This window comes from Bos mutus, chromosome 5 (assembly GCF_027580195.1).
Source record: "Bos mutus isolate GX-2022 chromosome 5, NWIPB_WYAK_1.1, whole genome shotgun sequence".
Taxonomy (NCBI): domain Eukaryota; kingdom Metazoa; phylum Chordata; class Mammalia; order Artiodactyla; family Bovidae; genus Bos; species Bos mutus.
Window position 1 is genome coordinate 92,471,411 of NC_091621.1, and position 22,254 is coordinate 92,493,664.

A 22,254-nucleotide genomic window follows, 5' to 3' on the forward strand; every position below is an offset into this window, starting at 1 on the left:
AGGATTGGATTCCAGGTAGGCCAGTAGGTGAGATGCAATCAAGAATCTGGGAGTAGACCAGTTTGCCGTGAAATGTTTCCCATTTCACTGGGAAGGGGAAACACTGGAAGGGGGAGACAAGGTGGGAAAGGTGCATAGAGCCCAGATCAGAGAGTTTTAAATGGCCAGCAAAGAATTGCATGGCAAGAGGGACCTGATTTAGAAGGGGAAGATGCTGACAGCAAAACCAAACAGTGTTTTAGCAAACTCATTTGGAAGTAGTGCATAGAAGGACTTAGAGGTGGGGGAAAATGGATTCAGTAAAGTTAGGAGCTTGGAACAGTGTAGGTTTGACAAACAGCATAATGTTGATAATATAGAAATTGGTCTGTGAGAGCAGTTGCTGGGGTCGGTGGATTTTTTTTTTTTTGGCATTATAATATGTGTGTAGATTGTGGGCAATCACTGCTCTAGAGAGAAGAAATAGCTTCAGAATCCAATAAACCTTGGTTTCAACTGCAGTTCTGGAGCAATGTACTTATGTAACCTTGCTGAGCTTTTCATTCCTTTATGTTGAAACGGGGCTAATGACACTCACTTTACAGGATGGTTGTGGGAATTAATTCAGACACACTGGTGGACTCTGTGCATCCCTTCTACAATTTGTGGCAGAATGGCAAAATAAGCACGTCCTCATTCATCAGAAAACAAACAATAAAAATGAAGAGAAAGTCAGTAGTCAATTCATTGTAATTCCAGAAGATGACGGATAATCTATCTTTATCTCATATAAAGAGGGCCACGTTTCACAATTCAGTCCTGCCTTGGGGCAGTTATTAGTCAAACTGAAAGACCCATTTCCTGAGAATCTCTCTGTTCTGTTAGCCAGGGTATAGCCTGATAGCTGCCAGGGTAAATGTTAGTTAATTCTTAATTGATAGCTCAGCCACTGCAATTGATTCCATTCAACAATAATTATTCTCCTGTGGCTTGCTGAACTCAATTGTGAGATTTCCACCCCTTTTCAGTTGTGTATAAAAACAGCAGCCCTGCTGTCTTTAAAAAAAGGTAAAACAGTAATTTTTCTTACTTCAGAGGTTCAATTTTATTTGCCTGGAAGCTCGCGTGCTGTGATTTTCGTCACTAAAAGCAAAAGCAAACCGCATGGTCGATAACGCCCCAGGGTTAACAATCTAGAGCTGGGTCGCAGTTTCTAGGATTGTCCTCCCTATCTTCTCGAAGAGCTTTTGAAGTTCTAAATTTCCCGTTCTAAGGGAACGCCCAGCAACCCCAAGATAAAAGGGGAGCTGAGCGAGCTGGCGGTTTCCTTTATTTGTCTGACTTCAAGCTAGCCATTTTCTGCTGCACGCGCCGCCGGACTCGGACTTGCCCGTGACACACAGGCGACTGTTTTTCCTTCAAAGGGGGGCTTGGATAGGTTAGTTTCGTTTCTGACCTGGGGGATTGGGAAATGCGCCAAGAAAAGTTTAAAACACCACCTGCAAGGATCTTCTTCGTACCATGATTCTCCTTCCCTTACAGATAGCAGGAAAGGCAGCATTTTTTTCCATCAACACCCACTTCCAGCCCAGCGCCGGGCTCAGAGAGGAATGTGTAAAATTAGTGGGCTCCTCTGAGTGACAGTCCGAGGGCCCAATCAGCGCGAACCGCGGCGCGCCGACACCCCTCCCGCGCGCTCTCTTTGGCTCTTTCCCGCGGGGAGGGAGGTGGGAGGGCACGAGGGAGGGGAGGTACCTGGGACTGGGAGTGATGTCAGCTCCCAGCTCGGTGCCTGCCCGGATTCCTGACATGGTGTAGGGCCGAGAGGGTGGGGAAGGCGGGAGCCGGGCGAGAGAGGACTCGGGGCAGCCAGCCTGCGGCGGGGCCGGAGTGCCGGCGCTTTGAACTCCGGGCGAAGGTGAAGCACAACTTTTGCAACTCGTGCTGGCGGCTCTCCTCCCCCCAGGTAAGGGCGTTTGGCTCCTCTCGGGGACCGGAGTGTAGTGGCACCGTTGTGCGGTTGCAGCTGCTCCTCCTTTTCACCGCTCGATTTCCTTTTCCAGCTCACTCCAGTTTCCCAGTGGGAGCGGGCACTTTTTGGTGGGTGGGGTAGGGCTTAACTCCTGGGGCTCCCAACTAGCTTTTAGGTGAAAAATACCTCCAGGACTGGACGTGTGAGATCTTGTCTGTGTCCTTAAACACCGCCCCCTCCCCAGTCTGCTAATAATACTTAAGAACCCCAATCAGAGAAGTGTGTGTGTGTGTGTGTGTGTGTGTGTGTAGAGGGGGCTGTTATTTTAAAATGTCACAAAAAGTTTATGAAATATCGACTCAAAAATTATGATGAGAGAGAACAAAAGTTTTTGTGTTTTATTGGCTCCCCTGTGGTCTGTTACATTTAAATGAAAGTCTGTCATTGTTATTCATATTTTTTATATCATAATATAAGAAATCCTTTTTTATAGTTCCGTCAGAACGTGAGAAATTCACTTGGAGTGTATTAATTATGAGCTTGTGGGAAAACCGGTCTCTTGGGGGCATGCTTCAACGCCGGTTCTTTTTCTCTCACATCTTAACGGAGGATCCCTTTGGTTGCCTACGTTGTGAATCTGGAAAGGTTAGAAAGGCTGTTGAGAACCTTCATATCCGTTTTCTGTGGCTGTTTGAGGGAAGGATGAGGGCTGGTAGTTGTTTTCATGGATCCTTTTTAGAGAAGGGAGTTTTAACTGGGAAATGTGGCCGAAGGCGTGGCAAACAAACTCTTAATTATAGGAACATGAATTTTTCAACATGTGGGGCCAAAACAAATCCTGCCTTTCAATAAGAATTGCAGGGAGCAATAGAAGAAGAACTTGATCTCATGTCCCAATTCGGTCTGTAGGGAAAGGAACTGCAAAAAGATATTTAGATAAGCCGAAATACAAAATTCTGTTTTTTTGTTTATTTCCGGTTTCAAACCCTTTAGCTGTTTCTTGCTTGGTGATTTTGTGTGCCCAGGTTACTAACTGGGTATGATTGACTTTCTGGGGAAAAAATTGACCCTATACACTGATTGAGAACCCTCACTTATCAGTGCTGAAGGCTCTTTCTTTTGGGGAAGCAAAGAAAGTATTTGGGCTGGGACTCCTAAGTCAAGTTTCCCTTTTCTTTCACCAGAGTGCCTCAGCAGTGAGGATCCTTCCATTGCCAGGTCGGGAGGAGACGGGCGTGGGCTTCTTTGTGAGTCAAAAGCTGCATCCCAGGTGCCAGTACGTCAGGGCATTTCCGGGAGAGGAGGAAAGAAAGAAGCCACAAATATTGCCTCTAATAATCCCAGGTCGGGAAGTGTGGAGACACAGGACTTTGTTGATGGGGTTCTCTGTCTTTCTAGCCAGATACCAGTTAGGTTGCAGGGCAAAAAAGAGGTGTTTTGTTTTGCTGTTGTTTATAAAACACCTAAGGGCTTCCCTGGTGGTTCAGTGGTAAAGAATCCACCTGCAGTGCAGGAACCACCAGAGACATGGGTTCAATCCCTGGATGGGGAAGATCCCCTTGAGGAGGAAATGGCAAACTGATCCAGTATTCTTGCCCTGGAAGTCCCATGGACAGAGGAGCCTGGCGGGTTACAGTCCAAAGGGTCGCAAAAGAGTTGGACACGACTGAAGTGATTGAGCACACACTCATGCACGCATGCGTAAGACACCTGGATCTGTATTGTTCTTAAAATTTTTAGTTTGCACAGGTTGGATTAAGAGTAGATTTTTTTGCAAAGAGGAGGTGTGCTTCACTGAAAAAGCCTATATATTTTAATTTTGATCTGTATTTTGGACTGAGAAACAGAAATTGGCTAATGTCACTGAAATAATGGTTACCGAGTCTTTGCTATTTATGTTCTGTGAAAGTGAAAGAGTTATTTGTTCAGTCCAGTCTGACCCTTTGCAACCCCATGGACTGTAGCCCGCCAGACTCCTCTGTCCATGGGATTTTCCAGGCAAAAATACTGGAGTGGGTAGTCATTCCCTTCTTCAGGGGATCTTCCCGAACCAGGGATCAAACCCAGGTCTCCTGCATTACAGATAGATTCTTTACCATCTGAGTAGAAGTACATAAAACACACTGTATTTTCCAATGCACTTTTTCAGCAGGAAAGTCCAGGAGGTGAGGTGGAATTCCTGTGGGCTGGTGAGAGCTCTCTGAAGCCTTGACTGATGGAGTATTCAGACTGCTGTTTGTAATACCGAAAGAAAGCTGCAAAAACCAGTCAAGTAGTATCTTTAGGATGTTATCTTGTTTTCCAAATTCAGATTTATAATTCTTTCCAAGAAATGAGTCCTTGTTTACTGCCTTGAATATAACAAAGCTTTAAATTGCATTTGCAGTTTGAGTAGCAACCTTTACATTTACATACTTATTTTTAACCAACATTTCTCTTTCTCCATCTGTGTGTAGGAGGCAGATGTGGTATACTAAAACATAGTATGTTCAAAGGACAAAACTTGAAAGATGTTTGAGTTGTTGAGAAAGGTAGAATCAGGTTTTGGTTAAATTCTTTGACCAGCTACGATAGCTCCTTTAAAAAATGGGGTAATCTGGCCGTTGTGGACAGATGTTGACTTGAAATTCAGGGCACACTGTTGTTACATATCAATAGTGCCTAATTTCAGGGGCATTCTAGTCATTTTTTGAAAACAAGTTCAGTAAGAGAGTGTTCATTAACTGCTTAGGTAGTCTTTTTGTTGCTCACTGTGCTTGCAGGAGATAAATCAGAACAAGGTCAATTCCCTCCCCACCCCGCCTCAGTTACTGACTCCTGCTGCTGCTAAGTCACTTCAGTCGTGTCCGACTCTGTGCGACCCCATAGACGGAAGCCCACCAGGCTCCCCTGTCCCTGGGATTCTCCAGGCAAGAACACTGGAGTGGGTTGCCATTTCCTTCTCCAATGCATGAAAGTGAAAAGTGAAAGGGAAGTTGCTCAGTCGTGTCCGACTCTTAGCGACCCCATGGACTATAGCCTACCAGGCTCCTCCATCCATGGGATTTTCCAGGCAAGAGTACTGGAGTGGGGTGCCATTGCTTTCTCCGAGTTACTGACTAGCTGACTTCTTTTTAAAACCTTTCATATTCATGAACTACTTGTACTTTTGTAGTTAATTTAGTTTATGTTGGTAATTTGTCACATTAAAAGTAACTTTTTGAGGTTCTCATCTCCCATTTTAAAAAATACCTGTATCTTCAAAAGCACATCTTTCAAACTGTTAACTAAAAGACCTCATTCATCACTCTTGTCTTTTCAGAGATATTACTACATGTTTCTGATCTGATTTGAATTACCTTTTCAAAACAGTGAATGAATGAGTGAATGAATGTATGAATATCCATTCACATTTGGGTCTGTGTCTTGATTCTTTACTAAAGAAATGTTCCTTTAAGGTGCACACATAGGCAAGAGATAGTATTAGGTTGGCCAAAAAGTTTGAGTTTTTCTGTAACATGGAAAAAACCTAAACATACTGTTTGGCCAACCTAATACATAATTATGACATTTTTTTATTCCCAAAGATTTCCTTAGAAAGTCATACTAGTTTTGAAAGTAAGAAAAAAATCCCAGTTGAGCATCTGATTGTGAAATCTTTCAGGAAACCATGATTTTACTGTTTTTTAACCATGGTGGAACAGATGTGTTTAAGTATGGGATCCAAAGCTGTTAAGGTTACTGACACTGGGTGTTGTTTTAGGACAAATGAAACAAAGTGTCTGTCCTCTGGCCAGCATTTCCCTTCAACTAAAAGTTGATAATTTCACAATTAAATCAGTCATCCAGCTGCCCCCATGTTGACACTATCCAATAACTGCTCTGGGCTTATGTAGTTCCTTGAATCTGTAGTGTATTATGTCATCACTTTCTCAAATTCATCTCTGTGCATGTCAGAATGATTTTCCTAGCCAAAAGCCTATAGCTTTTGTCACATGTTATCACCACCATAAAGACTGATGCTTCATTAAATGGAGCTAATGGATTAAAAAAAGAAAGCTGAACTAACCCACCCTAGAAAATACAAAGACTTTTCTATTTTTTTATACTCTTTATTTAAACAGTAATTATTGATGCCTGTTTGGCACTGGTTGCTGTTTCAAAAAGCCAAGTGGTGAGGGTTTCTTTTACATCAATACTTTGCCCCATGTTTAAGGATCTAAGACACCAAACAACTGGATTTTAGATGAAACAGTGGGCCCTTCCAGGAGTTTTAAGTTTACACACTCATTAGGCAGCTTTTGAAGAAGAGGAGGGTTTGAGTGAAACCTCTACCACTTCTCTTTGGAGAGCTTCTATTTCTGAAATGTGGGTTTGGACTCTGAGGGATCCAGGTGGGTATGTTGTCTTAGTTTGTGACTGAACTTTGGTTGCATGTCTCCCTGGAACTTGGTGTGACTCACAGTTTGACTGGCCCACATTCACATCCTTGTTTTTCTTGGCAAACGTAAGGAGTTCAGAATAGAAACCGCCAGGTTTCCGTGTGGTGGTGCACCTAAAAATGCCCATGACCGAAGGAATTGTGCGAACTCAGATTGCACTGAGTATCAGTCATTCTGGTAAAGACTTGTTTCACTGACATGGATCATGAGGGAAGAAGATCAAATACCATAACTTTGGGGACTGGCTGTAGATTTTGTGGACATCCTTTGAACTCCAGAGTAAGGCGAGGTCTTTTCACCTCTCCTTTAACTTAGAGAAATTAAGCATTTGACAGAAAAACAAATGCGAGTTCGAGAGCCGATACGCTGATTCCTAGTGTTGCGTGTGGGGTAGCAAAGGAAAACTTAATTTTACCTGATGAGAGAGAGAGACTAAAGATGCTGTTTTCAGTGACAAGTCCATTCATAAGTAAGTGGCCAAATTCTTTAGGCACACAAGGTAGTTCTTGGGAAGAAGTAGGTAGGCCCATTGGGAACTCTTACCGTTTGCTTTGCATGCATGTTACTCTGAACTGTATTATTGAATATGGTTTCATGTCATCTTGTATTTCCTGTGAGCCTAGGATATAGCTCACAGAAGTCCTTTTGCTGGCTTTCTGTCACCCTCTCTCCATATATATCTTTTCACAAATATAATCTTCTCATCATAGAATTGTATGAGGTTTTTATGAGAAAAGTTTGAACTTTGAAAGAAAATGTAAACAGGCTAAAGCTCTATGGCCTACTTTCTTAATACAATAACTTGAGAGTGTGGCTGTGGTTGCATAAATAATATCCCTGGAACCATTACCTTTTTGTAAAGATAATGCTTCTCGTAACAACACATGGTCGAGGATTTTACTTTGCTTGAACTGAAATTTGAACACACTCTACGTTTTATTATGAATGATGGAAGAGTCAGAGGAGCCTGTAAGCTCTCATCTAAAGTAACTGGACAGCGAGTGAGTGGGAGGAAGGGAAACAGTGACGACTCACAGGAAACACTGAATGAACCTGTGAGTCGGCCAGGACAGTTTGTGTGAAGTCACCTGGGTCTCAGTGTTTTTCCTCTGGATCAGCTGCTTGGATGCGTCTGTAAAACTTTCTTCCGACCTCCACCCCCATCAGTGGGTGACTTTGCTCAACCAAGAGGGCTTTTAAACATAGACTTAAAGTTCTTTTATTGCTTTCTTCTCAAGGTACCGTGATTCTCTAGGATGGCTTGCACTCTACATTACCCTGTGGAGCAGACACAGCTAGGTGTGCAATCGTTTCCATCCTTCCCACTTTTTACTGGTGGTCAGTTAAAAACAAAACAACACACACACACACACACACACACACACACACACGCACACCCCCCCCCCCAAAACTTGATTTCCCAGAATCCCTTGCAGCTGGGCGGTGTCTAAGTGACATCGTCCTGGCCAATAAGATGCAGGTAGCTGGGAGGGGCTCTCCCACAGACTCTCTTGCCTGTTAGGCTATTGCTCTTTGTGCTTCTCGTTATCTCTTCCAGGATAATGGATGCTGTTTTCTAATTGCAGAAGCTGTCTTATGACCAAATTCAAGAAGCTTGAGGGGTAAGTGGGCTGGGAAGCTGATGGCCTTCTGGAACGCTGTACCAGACTTGGTCTGCCCACCTCTTGATTTATTTTGAGAAAAATAAATCTTCGTTTGATTCAACCACAGAAGTTGGGTCTGTTACTTGAAGCCAGATGGGATCCTGACTGAGTTTAAATTTTAAAGAAGTCATAGTTCTTTTCGCTCAGAATTAAAAGGCATCATCCTGGATGATTAAAAAATGGGTTGGACTTTGGAACCCTGCATACTCTCAATTTGAATCTTGGCTTTGCTATTCATTACAGACTAATCTTGACAAAAAATTTAATGGTTTTGGGTCTCCATTTTACTATCTGTAAATGGTGGTACTGGTGTTTGTCTTATGGAATTTTTGTCAGTATTGAAGTGAAGTGAAGTCGCTCAGTTGTGTCTGACTCTTTGCAACCCCATGGACAGGCTCCTCCGTCCATGGGATTTTCCAGGCAAAAGTACTGGAGTGGGTTGCCATTTCCTTCTCCAGAGGATCTTCCCAACCCAGGGATCGAACCTGGGTCTCCTGCATTGTAGGCAGACGCTTTACTGTCTGAGCCACCAGGGAGGTTTGTCAGTATTATAAAATGTTAATAGAAATAATAATAATACATTTGGTACATAGATTTTTAATAAATGATGGCGGCTATTACTAAAGAATACCATAGTGAGGAGCCTGAAGAGGGGGAGGTAAGTAATTTAACTTTTAGTAGGTTCTCAGTAAACATGATTTGAACAACTGAATGGTGGGTTAGCTTTATGTCTGTAGCCACTTGCCTCCATCTGTTTACCATTCATTCCAAGGCCCATCTATTTATCTTCAGCCCCGTCTGCCTACACTGGAATACTCGGAACTCTTATGTTCTCCGAACTTTGGTTGAAAAAGCAAAAGATGTTCTTACGACAGTTTTATTACCTATAACCAAAGAGATGAAGTGGATGTGCTCCAGAGTCAGAGAAATGTAAATGAGACTCTTCTGTCCTTAACTATGTGATTTTTGTCTTCTGTGAAATGGGAATAATTGGGTGGGTTATGAGAATTACATATGATAATATATGTGAAACATTAACAATGATTTTCCTGGCATACAGTGAACATTGGATTAATGACAGATATTGTTACTATTTTGTTAAACAGTTCTTGACCTTGGTACAAGATCATCTTGGAGATATAAGGGCAAATAAAACATGGTCTTTACCCTTAAGCATATTCATATAGAGAAGATAGGGGAAGAAATGGAATGATCTTCCTTACACATAATCATAATGAAAAACAGATTTAGAAAGCTACTTAGCTGTTAGAAAGTTGGAGGAAAATATACAGATTTAAACAAATGTTTATTATATGTATTTTAAGGAAAAAAGTCACCAAGCATGTCAGTGCAGGAAAAAGTTGCTAAATGGAGTGATTTGTGGGGGATAGGATGAAGATGATGGGAAAGATGAGGGGCCTTTAATTTTTTTATGTCTGTTTTACAGCCTCATGAATTACTCTTGAAATATAAAGAGTATTAAAGTTTAAAGAATCAGTTTGTGGGGCTTCTTGGAGGTAAGTGGTAGAAGATGGTGCTATGAATTAGTAAAGGATTGGGTTTAGAGGGGTCCTACTAGAGAAGGTGGGATTTCAATGGGATGAGTAGGAAATGTTGAGACATTGGGGGGGACATGAACATCCTTGGGTTTGAAACAAAGCATAGAATATAGTTTTAGAGAAAGATAGGAAGATCAGTATTGTTAATAGAGGTAAGATATTCTAAAGCCAGATCTTAGAGGGATTTAAAAAGAGTGACAAGACTATGCTTTAAAATGAGTTGTGGGTTTTTTTGTAAGGTAGGGAGGGATCTAAGAACTATTATTATTTTATAAAAATGACTCTTGAAATAATATGTTGAATGTTAGGAGGGGTATATGTGGCGAACGGAGTGAGGACAGATAGAACAAGAAAGGCACACAGCAAAAGTTGAATTTAAATAGGAAATATGATGAATTAAGATTTAAGCATCTGAAAAAGAAGATTTAAACATCTAGAGTTTGCAATTCATTGGGACCCATGATAACTTACCTTCATTTTCTCATTGTCTAAATGGGTTAAATCATAGAACCTGTCTTGTTAGGTTTTTAGGAGAATAACAACAACAGTATTAATAATAGCTAATGCCTACTCAGTGTGTACTAAGCACTATTCTAACTGTCTGACATATTTCAACTTAGATTTAATCCCTACATCATCCCTAAGAAAAGGTACTGTTCTTATTCTTACAAATGAGAAATCCGAGGCACAGAGAGGCTAAGTGAATTTCCCAAGGTCACACAGATTGTGTGTTGGACAGGGATTTAAATGGAGGTAGATACAGTCTCCAGGGTCAGTAACCTCAACCACTTCGTATTACTGCCTCTGGCTTAGTTCTGTACTTGACATGTTAAAAGCTGCTAAGAATTGTTAGTTATTCATGCTATTCACATCATGATGTTAAGCACCAATTTAGACATTTAGGTTTGGAGTGTAGGCAAAACCCTTGAGTGATAGACCATCTCTGTAGGGTTGCTACCTAAAGAGCAAGAGTAGGTGAGCTTGCTGAAGAAGAGAACGTAGAATAAAGAGAAGAAAGTACACAACCCACAGGGAACTCTTGACATGTAGACATAGTCAGGCCAAAGAAAAGAAGTTATTTAAGGTGATAGAGCAAGAATAACCAGGGAGGTTGGAAGGGAAGAGGTTGCCGGTGGCAAGGGAATGAAACACGCCCAACACAAGTGGACCATCCCTACCATCCAGTGCTGCAGACCTCTTACAGGACGAGCCTGAGAAGTGGCCCCGAGTCCAGCTGCCAGGTCATCTGTGGGCTAGGAGAGCAGTTTCAGCGCAGTAGCCACGGAATCCAGAGGACAGAAGGTTGAGGAAGACATGGGAGGTGATGAACCCGAGGCTGTCCTGTTAGCCCAGCCTTTCAAGGAATTGAACAGGGAGAGATGTGCTCTGACAGTGTGGGTTTGATGATGGTCCAGGCAGAAAGGGTAATATGAAAGCAGCAAACAAGAAGGGGGAAGGAAAGGGATAGACTGAAATTAGGTGGAGAATGCGGGTTAGCTTTGAAATCTGGAAGAATGCTTCTTCAGATAGAATGAAAGAAAGGTTGCGGGAAATTGAGGAAAGAAATGTGATTGGAAGAGATAAGAGCTGAGTGAGTTCACCCCCAGGCAGTCTGCCTTTTTTTTCCTCCCCCAGTCTAATAGGAGGCAGTGAGAGGAAATTCGTAGACAAGTAACTCAGGCTCCCCAGAGCTCTCAGGATTATTGAGACAGAGGAAACATTTGAAAGAATGACAGAAGTCTCTCATCTAAACAATGCAAGCTGACACATTTGCCAGGATGTATCTCCAGGCAGGAAATTAATTTATTGAAGTGGAAAGTAGTGGTACAAAAAAAGAAGAGGGGAATGAAATGAGACAAAGGGATACCTGACTGTATGTGAAGGAGGAGTTTTTAGACACCAGACTGAATGGTTTGCAGAACAACTTACCAGGGGAAATCCGAGAGCTCTGAGTGACGGGGAAGCAGCCCGGGTCTGGGACCACAGGCTGGGTTTGGTTAACACTGAACCACAGAGCACCAGGGAGTACTCTGAAAGAGGGAGGTGTCCAGCAGAGAGACTTCTGCATCGTTACATGCTCTGGTTTAACTGGCTCTGTGCATCTTCGAAGGGGGAGAGAGGGGTCTGCCCAGCCCACCCATCCCGGGACTCTTCCCCAGAGTGTTGAAGTTAGAGATGACATAGGAAAGATGAGGATGCCAACGTTGGTTGCCTTTAGAACGTAACTAACGTGTAAACCGAACACAAGAGGTCATGAGAGGAACTCAGAAAGATCTTTGGCTGAAAGACATTGGGTTGCATTGTTTCAGCAGATTTGTTGTTGCAATGATGTGAGTTGTATAAGAAAAGGACTGAAGTAATCTAATAGTTAAGAGTGTCGGACTAAAACTCAGCACCACTCCCATCAGCCCATAGGTGGGTCCTTTGCGGGGTTGCTTTGACTGATGTCAGTATAAATGTATCCAAGTGTGGGCAGCATACTTAGATCTGGGCATAATGTTCTTGAGTTCAGTGATTCTCAGTGGGGCCAGCTACATACTTGTGGAGCCCAGTGTATGATGAAAATGTGTGACCCTCTTGTTCAAAAAGCAGGAAAAAGTGCTGTAAAAGGTACTAACAGGAAAAGCTTTTCTTTTTCTTCTGTCATCTCTCTTTACTTGTCATGGTGTTTATTTGCTTTAATGTTATTCTGAGTGAAGTGAAAATAAAAATCATCAGCATGAATTTTATTGTTCATCTTTCTATTATGCAGTGCCAGTGTGAAATGCAAATATAAGAGCATTTAACAACTACACAGAATTACTGAAATCATGTTTCTTAGTGTTTCGTGGTTTGTAAATGCATTTGTATATTCTTTTTATCAGAACAGAGGAAACCCTGCACAAACCTGGCTACCGTTATTTCACATCTCAATTTGCACAGTCTATTAGTCTTGGCTTATGGAAGGAAAGACTGAAAGGAAAAAGAACCATGGAGTTGCTCTGTCTTTCCTTCTCCTGTGCTGTCATTGTCAGCTCAAGTGGTTGGTTAATACAGGGGAGTGACAGGAGTAAGAGAGGATATGAAAGGAGTGTTTGGTTGTTTTTGTTTCTTAGAAACATGCTGCCTTCTTTCTGCGTGTACAGCGGATTCTGGATGGAAAGGAAAGCATGGCCTCTTGTGGCTGTCAGCACCCACCCACCTGCTCGCTCAGTTGTTTGTAGCACATTTACCTTGAACTCGCTTTGAGTCCTGCTGAACTCGATGCATCGTGAGCCTGCCAAAGTTCTGTGCTTCTGGGGCATTGCAAACACTGTATGAATAGGGCGGCAAGGAATGGTGGCCACTCTTATTAAACAGATCTCCTCTGCTTACGTGCATGCTCCATTGTGCCATCTGACCTTGTTTATAGAACACAAGTTTAAATTGTGAGGAATTTCGACCTCATTTATGAAAAAAATTCAAAGTTTAAATTATTAGGAATCTTGATGATGACAGCAGAGTGTTAAACCAGATATGGGGTCTTTCTGAGCATGGGATTCTGTATGTGACTACAGGTTAGAAGTTCATGAAGATTGCCCTGGTTCTGGGAAGTTAAAGAACTCACTTTTAAGCTCGAGCTACCCTCTGATCTTGAAGTCTCAGCTTCATTATCGAAGTTTACAATGGGTCAGGTTTGAGTGGAGTGACCTAGAGACCCTTCTCCTGGCCATCAGCCCTGTCATTTTTGCCTTTCAAGTGTTTTCCGAATGACTTTTCCTTCTACCAGTCCCTTAGTTTACATCATCATCTCTGATACAGACCGTGCAATTAGTCTCTTCCCTATATTCTGCACCTGTGGCTAGACAGATCTTCCAAATAAACCTTTGGTACAAGCCCTGCCTGGTCCTTTCTCTGATCTCCTGTGGGCTCAGCCTTACAGCAGAATTCTCAGACTCGTGGATCTGGGATGGAGACTGCCTGCAGACAAGTATGGCTTGAAATATACAGTATTTTAAGAAATTTGCGCCAGTACTAAATTTTTTTGGTGACTTCACCAATGGAAATTTACATTTAACAAAGAGAAGATCTGGCTGCTCTGGGCTCCAGTTTTCAAACAGGAGGACCACCTGTGGACTTTAGGAGGAAGATTGACTTTTTAAAAAAATATTTATTTGGCTGTGTTGGGTCTCAGTTGAGGCACGTGGGACCGTCATTGTGGCTCATGGACTCTCCAGTCGTGGAGTGTGGGCTCCAGAGGGCGCAGGCTCTGTAGTTATGCTGCACAGGCTTAGTTACCCCAAGGACTGAACCCACATCCCTGCATTGCAAGGAGGATTCTTAACCACTGGGCCACCAGGGAAGTCCCAAGATTGACTCTTTATTCTGGCAAAGCCTTCACTTTCATGGATCTAGAGCATGCATTTGCCTGTTGTCTTCAAGGAATGCTGTGAAGGAATTAGAATGCTGATACTTTAACTTGAGAAATTAAGTTCTCCAACCTCATAGTGTAGCAGCCCTTATTTTCTTTTTTGTTTTGTTTTGTATTTTAGCTCTTGATTGCCTTTTTTAGGAGAAATACTTCCCAGGTCTCACCTGGTCAGTGTCACCACTGTGTCACTGTGTCACTTGTGACCTCATCTGATCTCGATTCTTTCTCTAAGCTTCTCTCCTGTGCTCACACCCAGGCTCTGCCCCCCTGGCAATGCTTTAAGGCTGCTTAGCTCTTCTACTTTTCCTACTGTTTGTTCCTGCTTAAACTCTCATCTTTCCTCTAGCCCCCATTAAAGCAGTTCATCAGGAGACCCTTGCTGAGAGCCTCAGTCTGAGCTCAGCCTACAAACTCTTGCTGGAAGCAGGTAATAAAATCTTTAGAATTTTAAATGCTAAAGGTAACGGCAACCCACTCCAGTATTCTTGCCTGGAGAAACCCATGGACAGAGGAGCTGGTGGACTACAGTCCATAGGGTCACAAAGAGTCAGACACAACTGAAGTGACTCAGCACTAAGTGGACAGTGAGTTCAAGTCGTTTGTGAAGGTTCCTCCCAGCCCAGTGATTTTGAGAAGCCGTAATTCTTCCAGTGCTTGTGCCTGTATGTTACCATGCGTTTGGTTATCTAGTTGTTTTTTGAACTTGTGCGTTGTGATAGGAACTTTGCTTATGTCATCTCACTTAATTATGAGTGTGGCACTAGCATTATCTTCCTCTTACTGATGAAGAAACAGCGTTTCCTCCAAAACTGGTGCTCCAAATGGCTGATCTCTATATCTTATTTCTTCAAATAGATTATATACTTGTTGAAGGCCATGACTCTGCCTTTGTTGCCAGGCCCTATTACCCAATCAGGAATCAGTGAATGTTTTAGTGATGAGAGTAACGATTTTTTTGGCTAGTGTGCATTGAGGCCTAGACAAGCCTCTGTGGGAATGTGGAGGAGACTTGAGTAGTATCCTATACTCTAAGATAGACCTCCTACTGTGCACAAAGACAGGATAGGGTTTTGATCTTGGGCTGTGGATTTAGGTGGACCTATGGCTGTGTCTCGGATAAGGCGATGGCACCCCACTTCAGTACTCTTGCCTGGAAAATCCATGGACGGAGGAGCCTGGTGGGCTGCAGTCCATGGGGTCGCTAAGAGTCAGACACAACTGAGCGACTTCACTTTTGCTTTTCACTTTCATGCACTGCAGAAGGAAATGGCAACCCACTCCAGTGTTCTTGCCTGGAGTATCCCAGGGATGGCAGAGCCTGGTGGGCTGCCGTCTATGGGGTCGCACAGAGTCGGACATGACTGAGGCGACTTAGCAGCAGCAGCAGCATGGCTGTGTCTCAGTTTCTTCATTTGTAAAATGGGGTCAATAATAGTATTTTGTAGCAGTGGTTTTAAACTGGAGTGATTTGGGCCTGTAGGAGTCATTTGGCAATGTCAGAAAACACTTCTTGTGTTACAGCTGGGGGTGGAGGCAAGACTGGCTTTTAGTAAGTAAAATCCAGAGATGATGCTAAACATCCTTGCAATGCACGGGTGCTTCTCCCCGCATCAGCAACAGAGAAATACCCGGCCCCAAACGTCAGTAGGGCTGAGGATGAGACACCCTTCCTTGTAGGTTCCTGAAGATGAAACAAGATGATGAATATGATGAGTTTGGCATAATTAACTGTCACTCTAAGAAAACCATCTCAAAGACTGAGAAACCAGCTTTTGTGGATGGGGGGCAAACCCTAAAACGCCTCACTTCAGAACATCTGTGATTCTTGCCTTATGCTAAGGATTTCATGCTTTCCTGTTTAGAAGTGACAGACTCACTGGAGATTGTGTGTGCCACACTGTGTACTAACATGAGCTGGCATGGATTTATCAAAGCTGTAAAAACAATTATTAATTTTTAGGGGGTTCCTGGTAAACTTCCTGCTTGCTTAACTAGAGATAATTGTGGTGTGTGAGTTTAAATCCTCTGATGGAAAATGTTTTGATTAGTGAATTTCCAAACTATGTTTTGATAAGTGGGATATGAGAAGTTTTTGTTTTCACATCAAGAAGCCTATTGTTTTCATAACCCTAAGTTTAAAATGAAGCCGCTTTCTCCGTTTACTGCCTTACCTGCTTGCTGCACAGTTTTGGCATTTGTAGGAGTAGCTTGAAGAACTGTTGGATTTCTATCTGTTGTTTTTTTTTAACTTGAAGTTGAGACTATTATTTAATATTTTTATAGTTACAAAATAATATATGCACCTTCTAGAAGATTTGGATGATATGGAAAAAACATAAAGATGATACAGTTTAAAAAAAATAGTCCTCAGTATTCTGTCACACGAAAATACAACTACTGTTGCTGTGTTTCCTTCCTTTTTTTCCATTCATATATATTTTTTCATATTTGAAGTATTCTGAATGTGTATTTTTGTGTCCTGTTTTTACTTACATTGTTTTATTTGTTTATTTAATTTTATTTAAAATTTTTTTTCCATTGTACTGCTCAGCTTATGGGTTCTTAGTTCCCCGACCAGGAAATGAACCCTGAGCCCACAGCAGTGAAAGCACCGAGTCCTAATCACTGGACCGCCAAGGAATTCCTCTTAATGTTGTTTTATTTGCATGTCCTCACCCGACTACAGCACCTCTAAATATTATTTCTAAGGACTCTAATATCTTCCATCTCTTGGTGTTTCATGGGTTCTTTAACCCTATCACAGCACACACAGCCTGTTTTCAGTGTTTGCTGAGCATCTTTCGGCAGTCAGCATTTTCTGCCTTTCAGACCCTTCCCATCTTTACAAGAGATGACAAGAAGCAGCATCAAAGGGTGTGGGTCACCATGCATGGATGTCTTGGTCCGTGTTGATATCAGTTACCAAAAAATAGCAGAGTGATATTCTCACTTCAATAACGTTTGTTAACTTTCGAGGAGAAAAGATATTTTCTTTTTCTTTTTTATTTATTTGATATTTATGAGGTCAACCATGTATATGACTGTCGGCTCTATTTCTGGCTTAACTGTTCATATACTTTCCCCATTTCATCTATTGGGAATTAGTATTATTCTCATTTGTCATGAACTCTGTGTATTTCACTTATTAACCCTTTCTGATAGTTATTGCAAATATTTTCACCTAGTTTTTTACCCTAATTTTTCTGATAAAATTTTTTTTGTTTTTAGTGGTGTAAAAGTTTAAAAATTTTGTGTAGTCAAATCTATTGATTATTGTTTTCCACCTGGGGTCTTCAACCTTCCTTCACCTCTACTCAGATGAACCCTTTCTACTCTTAAAGTCACCGTGCTGAGTTATCAGTGTTTAAAATTCTATCCCAAAGTAGATTGCTATCAAATTTCCTAATGAGGATAAAAGTGCTGAATCTAATATGGACACCCACTGTGTACCATGGAAAACCCTTCACACCGGAATGTGTGTGCATGTGTGTGGGTGAGAGAGGTGGGTGGAGAGGGAGAGAATAAGGAAAATTGATGAGAAAGGATGAGGCTCTTGTTAGGCCCCTGATCATTTGGTTTTGTTTTAAATTTGCTTTCCCTCAGGATGGGAGTGATCTTGTTGCAGGCAGCAGGGCTCCTAGAGGTTCCCAAATGGCTGAGTGCCAGGGACCAGCATCTGGCTGAGCAAACGGTGTTTGTACCTGACCACAGAATTGGCCCCCAACAATTTGTTTATTTAGTGCAGGAGAAGGTGGACTGAGCAGAGACAGGCCCCTCCACACCTCACCATCACGTTCCACTCTCTCAGGCTCCAAGCTGTGTGCTGCTCAGCCTTGTGGAAGTGACTCCCTGCCCTGCAGATGGACTCATATGAGCCCACAGCCCTGCTCATCTGCGGGTCACCAGCTGTGTTAGCTGAAGCCTAAAGAGGGAGGTAGCGATAACAACCAGTGCTCACTCGGTTGTTCTTTCTGCAAAGCCCTTTTACTCGGGCTTTTTAATGTGCTTCTCACCTCAACTTTATGAGGTTAAACACTATTTTCCTCTCCATTAACTTGGAGGAAACCACCAATCAATGGAAGCATAATTAAAATCTGGAGCTTCTGATTGCAGAGCTGATCCTCTGCTTATGAAACAATTCCTTCGTTGTAATTTCTGGGTGTAATTTCTCGGCGATGCCATTGCGCAGAGGGTAGCAGCAACTGTTTTAGATCTTCGAGTCAGACGTGTGTTGGATGGAATACCAAGAGTCATGTCATAACACTGTGACTTGGTTTTCTCATCTCTAAAATGGAAACAACAGTGTCTGCCTTGTAGGAATGTTAGATTAAGTGGAGATAGGACATGCAAGCCACCCAGCATAGCACCTGGCCCTTTTATTGTGGGAGCTCAGATGTAATGATTGTTTCCTAGTTTCAAAGCTGAAAATGCTCTTTTTTTGTTTAAAAATTTCAGAATAGCTGGTAAATCTGCTTAGACTTGTGAAATTTTAGTAAATGTTATTTATATTTAAATGCAAGAAACATTTCTTTATCTGCCCTACTTATTTTCCTGTTCAGTAGATTTTCTCTTCTGGTGTGGCCAAGTCACTTCTCTGAAATCCTTTTGCTTGGAGAATTTTGTGATGAACCCCCAGTTTAGAACTATACTTGCAGCCAAAATAAAACATACTTTGTCTATGTGTTTACGTAAAAAGCACAGACAGTTCTTTAGAGGAGCAATAACCCAGGCATTCCTTTACACATAGTTGAGAATTTTGGCATGATTCATGGAGTTGTTACTTGTCCGTGAATCGTTAAACATTCAGGTAACAGAGCAGCCTTAAAAAAAGTTACATAAAATCATAAGAAAAGACAAAGTTATTAAATAACTCAGGAGAAAAGTTGTTAAATAAATCTTTATTTTTTTCATACCATATAAAAGTTGGGTTAGATCTCGTCCTTAGGCTAGACCTTGTGAACCACTTAAAAAAAGAAAAAACTTTGCTAATATTATTGTTACTTCTGCCTAAAGAATTTCAACATGAGAGTTATCTTGCCATTTGACTTCTATTGTATGTTTATTCTGACTTTTCCATTTTAATAAATTGAGTCAAGTAATTACAAGAGTTATTATTGTAGAATTATGTTATAACCCAACACAGTTTTGTCTCTGTGGAGTTAAAGATAACACTCTTCAGGAATCTTCTTTAGGATATGTGTTGGGTCTTCTTGTTTTTTTCTGTCCCTGAAGCCATGGTTGCATTTTCAACAATACATCAACCTAGTATTGGAATAGGGAAAAAGTGAATGAGAATGGGGCTTTATTGGATTAATAGCTGATACTCTTGTTCCTTCTCTGAGAAATTTACATCTGCAGCCATGTGATTTTCCCATTCCCTGCACTTGCTTTGGTAGCAATGGAGAGACAAGGATGGGAAAGTGTTTTTAAAATTTAATTTATATAAATTCATAAATTAGAATTGTACTTTTGTATAATTAATACCATATGTATATGCTTTACAGGAAACATGGTTAAAGTTAAGTATCAGTGATTAAGTGAAATTTACATGATTTCTCAGTTCCCTTTTATGTCTCAAGGATCAGAGTGAGACCAAATCTTTTGACTGTTGCAAACTGAGTGCAGTACATTGTAGAACGCCACACCCCATTTTAATGATCAGTAGGCACTTGTTTTCCTAAAATTCCAGGTCCATTGTTTGATTTCTTAATAATCAGTGAAAGTGGACATTTGGGGGCAAAGGGGTTAGCGGTATTACTGGTGAAGAGAGTAGGTTAAGTCTGGAAGAATAAAATTGGTGCTGACCTGAGTACTGATTTACAGGATACAGAGAACTTAAGACGAGGCTTTGTGATCCTGAGATAACAATCCAGTTCAGCCCTGTGTCAATCACTTCAGCCAAATCACTGTGGCACTAGCCCTTTGATCAAAGCCTGAGAACCCAGCAAGTTTTAGCAGGCATTTCTTGTTGCTGCTGCTTGGCTTGTGGAGTAGGAAGAGTAATAAGTGCTCATTAGCATGCCCACCTCTGTAATGCATCCACCTGCAGCACAGAGATGCTTGCCTCTGGTCCTGAAACCGTAGCATCCCCACCTGATCTCTTCAGCCCCAGCATTTTTGTACTACAGAAACAGAATGTCGACTTGGCAAGAGTAGAATCCACCAAGTGCCTCAAATAACAGTTGCAAAACCTATTGACCAGGATAGGAAGGGTTTCCTAGAAGGAATTACTGTGTCCAAGAAATTAGTGAACTGTTTAAAGCTTTTTCTTCTCTTCTCTCCTCTTGTATATGTGACTGACATGAATCTGGATAGTCAGAGAAACTGAATACTGGTCATCTTATAACTTGATCCCTTATCCTCTTGTTAGCCATACTCCAGAGGCTGTGGTCTGTATCAACAAAGAGTTTGGAGTGTTTGGAGTCACTGAGAGAGAGAGCGCTTTGATGGTGATTTGTGACCCTGTTCAGGACTCATGTCATCGGTAGCCTTTGTTCCCATGAAATAGAGATGTGTATATGAGGGTGGAGGCTGTAAAGACAGGAGGAGGGAGACAAGGTTTGGCGGCTTTGTACACAAGCCTGGAGAAATATGTAGACATGCTGCAAATTGGCAGAGTTTTATATGAGAGGACCCTGGGACCAAGAATCTGCCAGTCTGATCCCAACATTGATCAGCAGTGTCATCCTGGGCAAGTCATCTGTGGTGGTGGTGGTTTAGTCGCTGAGTAGTGTCTGACTCTTTTGCGACCCCATGGACGGTAGCCTGCCATGCTCCTCTGTCTCAGGCAAGAATACTGGGGTGGTTTGCCATCCCCTCACCATAGACTCCTCCTGACCCAGGGATTGAACCCAGGTCTCATGCATTGCAGGCAGATTCTTTACTAACTTCCCTGAGCCACCAGGGAAGCCACACGTAAATCACTTAACCCGACATAAAGTTGAGATTATAACAGCCCAGGCCTCATAGAAAGAGTTGTGAGGGTCAGATGAGACAGTGTGTAACAGGCTATAAAACATGAAGCAGTAGTATGGTTTAATTTTTTTTTTTTGGCTGAACTGTGTGGCATGCCGGATCTTAGTTTCCCGACCAGGGATCGAACCCCTATCCCCTGCATTGGGAACATGGAGTCTTAACTACTGGACCACCAGGGAAGTTCCTGCAGCAGTTTTAAACTGAGTGTTTCATAGGGAGTACATTATCTACATTTTTAACATTCTGAACCCACCCCTCTGGTGATGAAATACACTGTGTAGGCACCTGCTTCTCCTCTGACTTCTACTCCTGAGACATCTCTAACCTCATCCCTGGACCCTAAGCTGCACTAGAGCCTGGATGACAACAAGGTAGTTCCTTGAGGTTTTCTGGGAGATGGTGCTATGCCCCCTTGGCAACACGGTAGCAGTAGCTCTTGCTACCTGCTCAGGCCTGTCTGCCATCTGTTTTCTTGGGGATACAGTAAAGAGTACAAAGTCATCAGTAATCAGTCAGCTCTAGGAATTGTTTCTTGTTCCTAAAAGTTTGGAGTTTTGGGGATAAAATGTTCAGGTCTCACTGTCATACTTACATGTAGGCCCTTTCAGGTAGCTTTAAAGATTTCCTCGGATGTGAAGTTATCAGACAAGCGTGTCAGATGTGGGGAGGGGTACACTCCAATGGTCAAGGGTGATGACTGCAGCTCAGCACCCCGTGCTTTGGTGTCAGTGTCCAGGGTCACGTGGTACTGTGATACACAGATCATTCACCTGGCCGTGTTTCACCTCCTTGACTTTTGAAGCTGTGATGCTCCTGGGCTATTTAAACTCCTGTCCCTGTTGACCGCATTGGTCTGGTGTTCAGAAAGCGGCCTGAGCTGGTTATGAAAAATGTATAATTTTTAAGCAGAATCACAGGTAGTTTTCAGAGACTGTTCAGCCTTCACAGGACCTCTGATAGAAAATGTCTCTCTGGGACCTGTAACTTCCTTGACATGATTTAAGAAATAACTTTCTACACTTAGAAAGCAGCTTGTTTTGGCTGGGTTGGCTGGAAGCACACCAGAAGGTGGGTGCTGAAGGGGTTTAGGGGCCAGGAAAAGCAGATGGCAGGACTGGGCAGAGAACAAGCTGACTGGCAGTGTGGGAATGACTGAAGCCCTGAGTGCCCTTATGGGGAGCTCTGGAGCCGGGGGGCCTGCGCAGTTGTCTTCAGTTGAGGCAAAGGGCTGGACCTGTGTATTCTTGAATCAGCCAATGGTTGGCAGCTGGCTGCCCCTTCCAGGGGCATTACC

The 22,254-nt window shown here is 42.4% G+C and overlaps 1 protein-coding gene across 8 annotated transcripts in view; it reads left to right on the forward strand.

The window, feature by feature from the left end:
• Positions 1–1,756: 1,756 nt before the first annotated feature.
• Positions 1,757–22,254, forward strand: part of PPFIBP1 (PPFIA binding protein 1) — a 212,123-nt gene continuing 191,625 nt past the window's right edge. For 5 of the 8 annotated variants that reach the window (XM_070371242.1, XM_070371245.1, XM_070371243.1 and 2 more), the window contains exon 1: positions 1,757–1,945. The gene's annotated coding sequence lies outside the window, so the exon portion shown is untranslated. The remainder of the gene's footprint in view (positions 1,946–22,254) is intronic. The other 3 variants (XM_005902456.3, XM_070371246.1, XM_070371248.1) reach the window with 1 other exon arrangement.